An 11,070-nucleotide genomic window follows, 5' to 3' on the forward strand; every position below is an offset into this window, starting at 1 on the left:
TTTGTGTGTTTCAAAAGAGTAGATTCATAAGTGGATTCACTAGTCCATTTAGAATTGAGTTCCTTTGGTTGAAAAAATAAAATAATTTAAATTTATATATTTTAAAAACTACTCTATTTTATTTTTAAATGTTTTATTTAAAGGATTTGTCTTAATGTACGATTGCAATTTGATTTTGGATTCGTATATGATTACTTTAAAAAAATTATTTTTGAATACACATTTGAACAAATTAGTTTGTAAAATCATTTGTGGATTGATATGGATTATTTAAATTATTTCTTTCTATCTTGACTTGAATAGAGTGGTGGTTAATGCTTTTGTTAAATATTCCTTTGGCACTGGTTTTGTAACACCCTAACCCGACCCGATTCGTCGGGCTCAGATCTCGGTTGTTATTAAACACAATACTTAAAACAGTTGAACACTTTAAATATTACATTTTAATTATTTCTTTAACTAGAGGACTTAAAATCCAAAAATAAAGGAAAGTTTTAAAATAATTTTTTACTACAGACTTATCACAGCTTATTACAAAGTAGAAGTTTGATAAAAATAAACACATAAGGTGTAACCCTAGACTATGCCACATTTCCACTATTTGTATAATAGCCCGATACGAGTCTTCCTTTGCGTAGTCCTGGCATTATCCCCTAGGCACAATAGAATTGTCACATCCCAAAAGTCAGGAGAGTAAATCGAGAGTTAGTGAATCGGAAATTGCAATTGGGATAGATAATTAAAATAATTTGGAATTGATTAAATAAAATTTTAAAATAAATAGAATTAATAATTTTAGGTTAAGAAATTAAAATTGAGTGTTCGAGAATTAATTTGGTTAAAATGGATTTTAAAAACGAGATTGGATTTGAAAATAATTTTGAAATTGACTTTAATTGAACAATAAGGACCAATTTGGAAAGTAGAGAAAACGGGGAGTGGTTAAATGGGTAGTGGCTAAATTTTTAAAAATTTGGTGTATATTTAGCAACCCCACGTCTTCTTCTTCCCTCCCATTCTTCATTAAAAAATCTTCCAAACACCAAATTACAGTTTTTCTTCCAAAATTAGTTCATCCTTTTTTATTTATAAGCTCTCACTACACCAAAACAGGCTTTTAGCGGCGTTTTTTTGGGCCTTTAGCGGCGCTTTCAAAAAATGCCGCTATTGACAACGTCGCTAATTTTTGCTGCGTTTGTGGGAAAAGTGCAAAAGTTTATGACCTTTAGCGGCGCTTTTCCCACAAACGCCGCTAAAAACATGACTTTTAAAAAATATATTTTAATTTTATCTCTATGATAAATATTATATTATGTTTTATTTTGAAATTTAAACTTTAAATTTTAAGGATAAAAATATTAATTAAATTAAAATTTCTATTAAAGTTTTAACTTTAAAGAAAAATATAAAATTAATAAATTTAAATTTAGAATTAACATATTATGTTTAAATAAATGAGCAATCTACCTCACAACTCATCTGATCTATATTAACTCGGCCAAATATAAAAGAAGCTACAAAAGATGTAATAATTAACAATCATGGTTAAAGAAGCTAGTACACAAGGTAGCTACAAAATCTTGTTTCAATAACACCAAATTCAAGTTTCGACTAATATAAACAACCATGGAATGCAACATTAAATAACACTCCACTTGAAGTTGTGGAGAAGGCGCTTGTTGTCTTTGGTAGGTACAAAAGCTAATTTCAGTATATTTGTCAAGTCAAAGAGTCGTAAGAAATGCAAGCAAGAAAAAAATGTCGGGGCATGACTAATGAGAGATATTTTCGGTTCCCAAAGATGACACCGTTTTACTTTATCGCAAGGTATATGGAAGTCGTAAGCATGAAATTCAACATTGGGTAATCGGGATCGAGAAAGGAGCGACTTAGGTGACCATCGGAACCTCGGATCGCACATTGATCGGATATTGTGTTAAAATTCATATGCTATGATTTAGAGGTTCAATTCGGATCAACTCCTAGCGGCGGTTGAAGCACCAAGAATTCTCATGTTGTCAACTTCACTTACCTTAGCGAGATGTGAATCTACGAGATATAGGTCTCAGTGTAATCTTTCCAAGCCATCGGAAATGAAAGACATATATAGCTCCACCTTATTGGTCATTGGAAAACAAAAGAATAAAACAAGAGAGCGATTAAGGGTTACTTACAAAAAGGGTTAAAGCGTAGCCGGAAGGATTGAGTATCATTTCTTAAACATATATACACTTTGGTGAAAACAAGGAACAAAAATTTATCGGTAAAAGCCAAAATGTTCAGATATGTCAAAATATCAACACAGTCGACATGAGACCTCCGTTATCGGGATCCATGACGTGTAAGGGTGGTATTTATTGTAGGCGATCTTGTCAAGCTTGTAAATGTGCTCAAACCATAGAAATCCCACCTACAAGTTTATTGAAACCTCATGAATAAGAGTTTCTAGGAAACGGAATGGCAAGTCAAAAGGGGTATATATGATACCATCAGGGCTATTATTGCCACAGCTATTCTAATTGATACTCGCTGCTTCACCTCTGTTTCCTCGAGTTTTTCCATCCATCGTTCAACCTGCAATAGTAAATCCCAATATCTAGCTATTAACTCCAAAAATAAATTGCATTAATTCATAGCAAAATACAATGAAAAGATAAAAAATAATTGCATCAGAACTTACAGTTGGATGGTAATATGCATATATCATCCCAATAATCCAAATATAACGATCAAGGCCTGAGCTGAATTGCCATTCATACAAGAGGGGAAGGTTTGGCTTTGTCGGATCAGTATATCCTGCAATGGTTTTTATATTTTTCCCGTCAATATGACCAAAAGTTGTGTAAATAGAAATCATGCTTTGGAAAATTACCCACCAAGGAAAAAGGTGAATGGGCTCCAGAGAAGTTCAAATACTCCAGGCACTTCCTAGACTAGGATAACCACCAAGAAGCAAGCAATGATTCTTAGAGCAATGACTGATCCTTTCTCATTGTACTTGTTCAGAATACCAAGTGCCCCATAAACCATAAGAGTAAATAGAGTATGCATGGGGCATATATAGTACAACATATAACTATTATTGAGGACAACAAAGCAAAAAAATACCAAGAAATTGAGCCGCCACATCATCTGTTCAATCAAAACACTCAATGTTGGAACTTGGAACATAGAGTAGTTTACATGATCTTTATTTTAGGGAACTCATACCTGTGCAAACCTTGCAAGACTGAAATCTTTGAGCATATAATAATATGAGAAGTTCCCAAATCCAGTCATCCAAACATAAGCAGCAATGAAAATTCGGATAGCATTATAAATCTCTGATGCTGCAAAGTAATGGTACATCAAAAATAATACCTGCAAAATAAATGGGGGAAAAGTAAGCACAAGACTATCTTCAATCCTTGTTTAGTAATGCTAGAACAGTTTGCGTGTAAGCAGCATTAGCCACAAGTGTTTGCACTTTCTATGCAATCCAACACATTCTATTATTACAAGTAAATGAAGATCTTTCAAGAAGAAGATTTTGCAGGTTTATTGCATCATTTCAAAGAATTACAAACCTGCATCCACTACACCAGAACAGGTTTTTAGCGGCATTTTTTTAGGCCTTTAGCGGCGCTTTTTAACGCCACTAAAGGCATTTGTGGCACTTGAAGAAGTGCCATAAAAAATGCCGTTAACGACAACGTCGCTAACTTTTGCGACGCTTATAGAAAAAAACGCCGCTAAAGATCATGTTCTTTAGCAGTGCTTATGAAAAAACACCGCTACAAATCATGTTCTTTAGCGGTGCTTAGGAAAAAACGCCGCTAAAGAACATGGGAAAAAACGCCGCTAAAGATCCTGTTCTTTAGCGGCGCTTAGGAAGAAAACGCCGCTAAAAGTAATGTTCTATAACGGCGCTTGGTCAAAAACGCCGCTAACAGTAGTGTTCTTTAGCGGCGCTTATTTCACAAACGCCACTATTTGATATGACTTTTAGCGGCGCTTTTTTAAAAAATGCCACTAATTTAGGGATTTTTTTAAAATAAAATTTTCTGTTTTTTTCAGCCCTCCTACAACAACAAATCAAAAGCAACCAGATCTAAACTAACCAAAAACAATAAATTTATATAATATTTCAAATTAAATGACTACAATAATATTAATTGATATAAATAAAAGTGAATTCATACTTTTCTTTTCAAAAACGTTAAAAGTTAAAATGATAAAAATATTTATGCAATATACACTATGATTGGCAGAAGTTAGATCTTTGAAACATCTTCATCATAATCTGTCATCTTTGTTGAAGTTCGTCATAGTACTTTTGCTATGTTCGCTTCTCTCGATGCCGCATCTTTTTAAAGTCGTGTGTAGTTCTTCATATTTCTTTTGAACCTCTGCTTCTATCATTGTTTCTCTCGCTACTGACCTTTGCTTCTCTCATTGTAGCCTCTCGCTTCCTTTCGCCACCTCGCTTTAAGTTGTTCTTTGAAGTTCTTCATATTTCCTTTGAACCTCAAATGTGGTCGCTTGCATCCGAGCCATCCGGTCTTTTAACCTCTGAACTTGACTTGAGATTGACTCCCGAAGCCATGTATTGGTGCGAATTTGGATCCAAAATATTGGGTTAATGATAAAAGATCCTTGAAATCGAACCCGACCATACTTTTCGGGACCCAAAACTTGATAATAATCCGGTTATCAATGCCTTCAAGATGAACAGAACTATCACTAGAAGCAATCGCGTCAGACTCAAATCTTTTTCCTTTAGTTTTTCCTAATAAGTAAATCACATAGTTAGGAGCATAATATATATTAAAAAAACAAATGCAATATAACAATAGTCGCATTACAAGCAATGAATTAAACCATTAGAAAATAAACACTATAACTAACTAAAACAAGTCAAATCGTATTAAGTAAACGTACCATAATTTCACCAGCTTCAGGAGTCATAGTAGATCCATCTTTCTTCTTATGTGTAATTTCAAAAAGTTGAAGGCGTCCAACTTTTTGATCGGACGTCTGTTCCTACAATATAGTAGTAAAAATATTATTTAATAGAAAGTTATACATATTTGATAATATTAAAAAATTAAAAATACCTCCGCCTCACTACACATGCAAAACTTCTCGACTTATTTGTGTGAGTGAATTTTTGTTGTTTTACTGTTTTGCTTTTCCAACTCGTTCATGATCCTACGTTATAAAATTTTTAGTACGTAAATAGTAAATACTATAAACCAAAATAATTACAATAGTTTGGAAGTACGTCGTACCTCGCCTTTCTAAGAATGTCAAAATCTAACCGCATCTTCCTATTGGTACCTCAACATACCCGGCGGGACATTTTGCAATTTCTCATCGAGGGTTGTTTTTGTCTTATAATAATTTTTCTTCAAAGTACTTTTATTGTCTCTCCATCTTTTTCCCAATGCCTTCTTTACATAAGCATCCGAGACCTCTAAAGCAAGCCTTTCCTACAAAAACACAAGTTAATAAAGTAAATATAAATGAAACTATTTCCCAAGCATTACAGATGACATTAACATTTTGTTACCTTAATATTATCGAGGGCTTGGTTTTTGTTGCTATCGGGCATTTGACGCCATGACTCGTAGTTGATAGGCAACATATTTGCATTTCGTGCTAAAATGCCCATGTATCCTGCTAAAAGTCGAGCTTCTGATCCAACAGGCTGACCAAAACTGTTTCTGCATACCTTGGCACGCTCAACTGGATCTAACTTGTATAACTCTCTAAGTAGCTTACGTCCTCGACCTCTGCGCATCCCACCATTTTCAGCTACAAATGGTATATTATAATATAAGAATTTGAAAAATAAATCAATTATAAGTCAACACGCATGTAAATTAAATGTAAAATTACTTTGAAGATCCAATTGCTGTCTGTTGTTCAGTACTATTTGTTTCTGTCGAGTTTGGATCATTTTGAACAATGCTTTCCCTTATAATTTTTCTTCTAGGCATTTTATCTGCAATACACATAAAATGTAATTAAACTTAAGAACTAATTACAACAATAACAACACATATAAAATAGTTGAAATATATAATAAGACCAAGATTTAATACTAATGTAAGTTACATATTATTAAACAATTGTAAAATCTTACTACATCATTATTCGTAAATATCTTCATCCGTATCCTGACGAACCCATTGAAATTGTGCACTAGTACTAGGGATATTATCGTTTAAGTTTTGTTCTAGAAATGGCAAAGTTTCTAATCTGTCGTCGATGTTATCTCTACTTCCACTGCCCATGTCAAACAAGTCTCTAGGGATGTTACGGAGTACAACATACCAACCCTCATCAGTTGGATCTTTTGAGTAAAAAACTTGTTTGACTTGAGATGAGAATACATACGGCTCATCTATCAGTTGTTGTCCTGTGTGAATCAATCGGTCAAAGTTCATCATTGTAAAACCAAATTGATCTTGCTTGATTCCACGAGCTGTATTAACATCGACCCAATCACCTTGAAATAAGACAACTTTTCATTTTCCGTAGTAATCCAACTCAATTATGTCAGTAAGATGTCTGAAATATTCCACATTTCCCTCGACAAGATTATTGTCCCTAGCACTAGCATAACTTGTAATTGCAGAATTAACAACTATTCCACAATTTTGCGTTCTCCTCAACCTCTCGCGATATTTTGTATGAAATTTGAATCCGTTGATGAGGAATGCACTATATCTTTTAACCACTCGATTTGGACCTTGGGAGAGCCATTTAACTTCATCGTCTACGTTCTTCCCACACCAAACCTATTGAATGGAAAGTAAACTGACTAATTAAAAATGTTATGTGAAAACATTATTATTTGTAAGCGGAAGCTCCAACTGCATACCGTTTGGCTTAACCATTCATAAAAAGATTCTGTAAACAACTTATTGATATCTCGATGTTGTGTTCTTCGGGAGCACGAACGAGATCTCAATATTTGTTTGTACTCATTGTGTTAAAAAATGTTCACTTTGTTAGAAGATAAACAATTATTAGTTTGATAAATATTTATCGAATTTGTAGAACTTACTTCCGTAAAGGTTCCAATGATTCGTGGTGAAACAGAACATATCGATGTGCTTGTACCCACGATAAATGATCTAATTTCGCAATTTCAACTTTGCCGATTGGTTCTCCAAAACTTTGGAACAAATAAGTATCGGCTAAGTTATGGTCCATGAGTCCAACATTCCTATTTGGTGCATTCAACCTTGTTTCAACATCTTCCAAATATCTTGAGTAGAAGGTCATACATTCCTCGCCAAGTAGCCTTGATGTCGATCCTTCCGGATATCGCATTGTTGGCGAGAAGACTTTAATTTGGATAGGAACCTAAACACAATATACAACATTATCAAAAGTTGTAACTAAAGGCATAGAGGTGAATGAAGGAAAATTTTAAAAATTTTAATTAACACCTTTCTATGGGATACATCCATCGATAGAAAATGGGTCCACCAAGAATTGCTTCATGCAGGAGATGGATTATCAAGTGAACCATAATGGTGAAGAAGGAAGGTGGGAAGATTTTCTCCATGTTGCATAAAGTCAAAACGGCTCGATCCTGTACCTTCTGAAGTTCTTGAACATCCAAAACTTTTCCACAAATGGCTTTCATTATATTGGATAGTTCAATTATACAAGACGTCACCTTCTTGGACATATAACGTCGTAAAGCAACTGGCAGTAAATCTTGCATTAAGATGTGATAGTCATGTGATATCAGTGAATATAATCTTCGATCTTTAACACTAACACATCGAGATATATTTGATGCATATGCATCTGGAACCTTTATATCCTTCAACACCATGCAAAATAGTTCTTTCTCCATCTTGGACATTGAGAAAATAGAAGGCGGCAACGATATTTCCCATTCGGAAGTGGATTGGGATGAAGATCAGGCCGAATTCCCATTTGGACTAAATCAAGTCGACTCTACAGATTGTCTTTTGATTTTCCGTCGACATTCAAAATTGTACCCACAATGTTCTCGCAGACATTTTTCTCACTATGCATAACATCAAGATTGTGTCGTAAAAGGTGATGCTCCCAATAAGGCAATTGAAAAATACTTCTTTTTTTCCACATCTCCGCCTCATTAGGATCGTCCTCTTCGTCGGAGTCATCATCAGCTTAATCATTTGATCTTCTGTTTCTTTGCGTGTTTGGCGGTTGGTTCATCTTCCCATAAATGAAATTCATATCTTCCAACATGAACAAGATTTCAGAGCCACTGGTCTGCGAAGGAGCTTCTCTGAACTCTTCAGTGTCGTCAAATACAGAACTCTGAAATCTAAGTCTATGATTTTCCGGTAACCACTAATGATGCCCCATGTAAGAGAACTTCTTCCCATTGTACAACCATTGCGAACATGTTTGTGCAGCACAACAAGGACACGCATAACGACCCTTGGTACTCCAATCGGATAAATTGGCATAAGCGGGAAAGTCATTAATGGTCCACATCAAAGCTGCACGTAAATTAAAGTTCTCCTTTCTCAGCACATCGTATGTCTTGACACCAGCCCATAATTGTTTTAACTCTTCAATAAGTGGCTGTAAATAAATGTCGGTATCATTCTCGGGCCCTTTCTCTCCAGGGATAATCATAGATATAAGATAAGGGAAGATTGCTTCATGCAAATCCACGGAGGCAGATTGTAAGGAACAAGCACTACTGGCCAAGTACTGTACGCAGTGCTCATGATCTTGAAAGGATTAAATCCATCAGATGCTAGCCCAAGCCTCACACTCCTAGGATCGCTTGCAAAGCCTGGAAATTTATTGTCAAATGATTTCCAAGCTAAAGAATCTGACGGATGCCTTAGTAATCCATCATCGGTTCGTCCATCATGGTGCCACGTCATTGACTCTGCTGTCTTCGACGACATGAAAAGCCTTTGAAGCCTTGGTATCAGGGGAAAATACCGCAAAATCTTGACTAGCTTCTTTCTCCACTGTGCATCATTTTCATCATCGTTCCCATCTTCTGTGTTTCTACTAATCCAACGGGATTGGCCTCATACATGACAGCACTGTTGGTTTTTTCGATCGCCCCAATACAACATGCAGTCATTTGGGCAGCTATGGATTTTGCTGTACCCAAGGCCTAAATCTTTTATCATTTTCTTCATATCTTTGCATGACTGAGGGATTTTTGCAAACGGAAACATTTCTCTCAAAAACTCTAACAGCATTGTCAACGAGTTTCCGGTCCACCCTCCCAAACATTTTAACTGAAAAAGACGAACACAGAATGACATTTTTGAAAATTTTGATCCCTCATACAATTCTTCGTTCATGTCATTAAGTAGCGCGTAGAACTTCGCCGCTTCTCCATTCGGCTCTTTATGAGGTACACTACTGCCCGGTTCGGTAAATGCAGTTCCACGAATATTACAATCATCAGATGCCACAAAATTCGATGGGAACGACTGCACACCATGATTGTGCATATTAAATGCATCCCACAACATACCTTCCATGTCATCCCCTCTTTCAGACTGATGGTAATTAGCAGTTCCAGGATAAGATACTTCCATCCTTGAAGAGGAAGTACTAGGCGAGCATTCTCCATGGAAAAACCATTGCTTATAACCCCGAACAAACCCATCAACAATTAGATGCTCGTATACAACCTCACGATAATGCCAGTTTATGTTGACACACTTCTTACACGGGTAAAGAATCATGTTCTCTTGGCTTGCATATTGAAATGCAAAATTTAGAAAACTCTACACTCCATTTCGATAACTGTCGCTTACCCTTGACAAATTCATCCAAGAACGGTCCATTTCTTAATTCTTGAAGTCTGACATTGACAATAAATTGCACGGGTTTAGGATTTAGGAATAAGTTATACATTATGTAAGTTATGTAAGTTGTGTAAGTTATGTAAGTTGTGTATTATGAAACTTATGTAAGTTATGTCTTATGTAAGTTATGTAAATTATGTATTATGTAAGTTATGTAAATTATGTATTATGTAAGTTATGTAAGTTGTGTATTATATAAGTTATGTAAGTTTTTGTTTTTGTGTATTATGTAACTTATTTAATTTATGTAGGGTATGTATTATTATGTAACTTATTTAATTTATGTAGGGTATGTATTATTACAAGTAAATGAAGATCTTTCAAGAAGAAGATTTTGCAGGTTTATTGCATCATTTCAAAGAATTACAAACCTGCATATCCAACCTTTCCACTCCTCAGTTTGATGTCTGTTCAAATAAAGTATAGATTTCCCTGAAAATTGTGACTTATCATGGTGTATCTTGAATGAAGTTATTGCCAAAACTATGATGAGAAGAAAGTAGAGGAACAAGAAAAGAGATTCTCATAGTTAAGACAATATTCTTAGGGCCGTGAAGCGATCAGATGATGAACATTCTATGGACAAAGAGATTCTCATAGATGATTTTAAATGCACAAATATGATGTCTAAGAATTAAAAAGAACAAAAGCACATTAACAGATCAGTTGAGTCACACTTCTGCTCTGGCTCGTTTAAGTGAAGCTTCCCGGTCTAACATCTTTTCTCGGATCTTAGCTTCTCTTATGACTTTCAAGTCTTTTTCGTAGAACACAAAAGCATGAAACAAATTACAGCAATCAAACACAAAAAGACAATAGTATATATGACAATTTTAATGACTGAAACAATAAAACAATGCTGCATTTCTTTCTAGTTCTTCCAATAAAAGAATACAATAGAACTAAATGTTAAAGCAGAAGTGAAGATCCTGATCCAGAACACAACCCAATAAAGTATTCTCTCTTAACAATCCTTCCAAAGATTTCAAGTAATACAAGTATACTAACTGAAAAAGATACAACTAGATTCTAAATTGTTAATTTGCTGGACTACTTCTTTCAACACTTGGTTTGTATTTGATTTGATTTTATTTTATTTTCAAATTTAAAAAGAAGAATTGTCCCACACAAAAATGTGGTAAGAAATTCATCAATGTGCAGGAAGTTTAGAGGTTTAAGAAAATTTAACAAGCCATCCTCGGCACTCTGCTATGGTATTCGGAGAATA

General features: G+C 34.8%; 1 pseudogene; it reads right to left on the reverse strand.

Moving 5' to 3' along the window:
• Positions 1-1,531: 1,531 nt before the first annotated feature.
• Positions 1,532-10,301, reverse strand: LOC105788310 (protein REDUCED WALL ACETYLATION 2-like; annotated as a pseudogene).
• Positions 10,302-11,070: the final 769 nt, after the last annotated feature.

The sequence above is a fragment of the Gossypium raimondii genome, chromosome 2 (genome assembly GCF_025698545.1).
Source record: "Gossypium raimondii isolate GPD5lz chromosome 2, ASM2569854v1, whole genome shotgun sequence".
Taxonomy (NCBI): Eukaryota; Viridiplantae; Streptophyta; class Magnoliopsida; order Malvales; family Malvaceae; genus Gossypium; species Gossypium raimondii.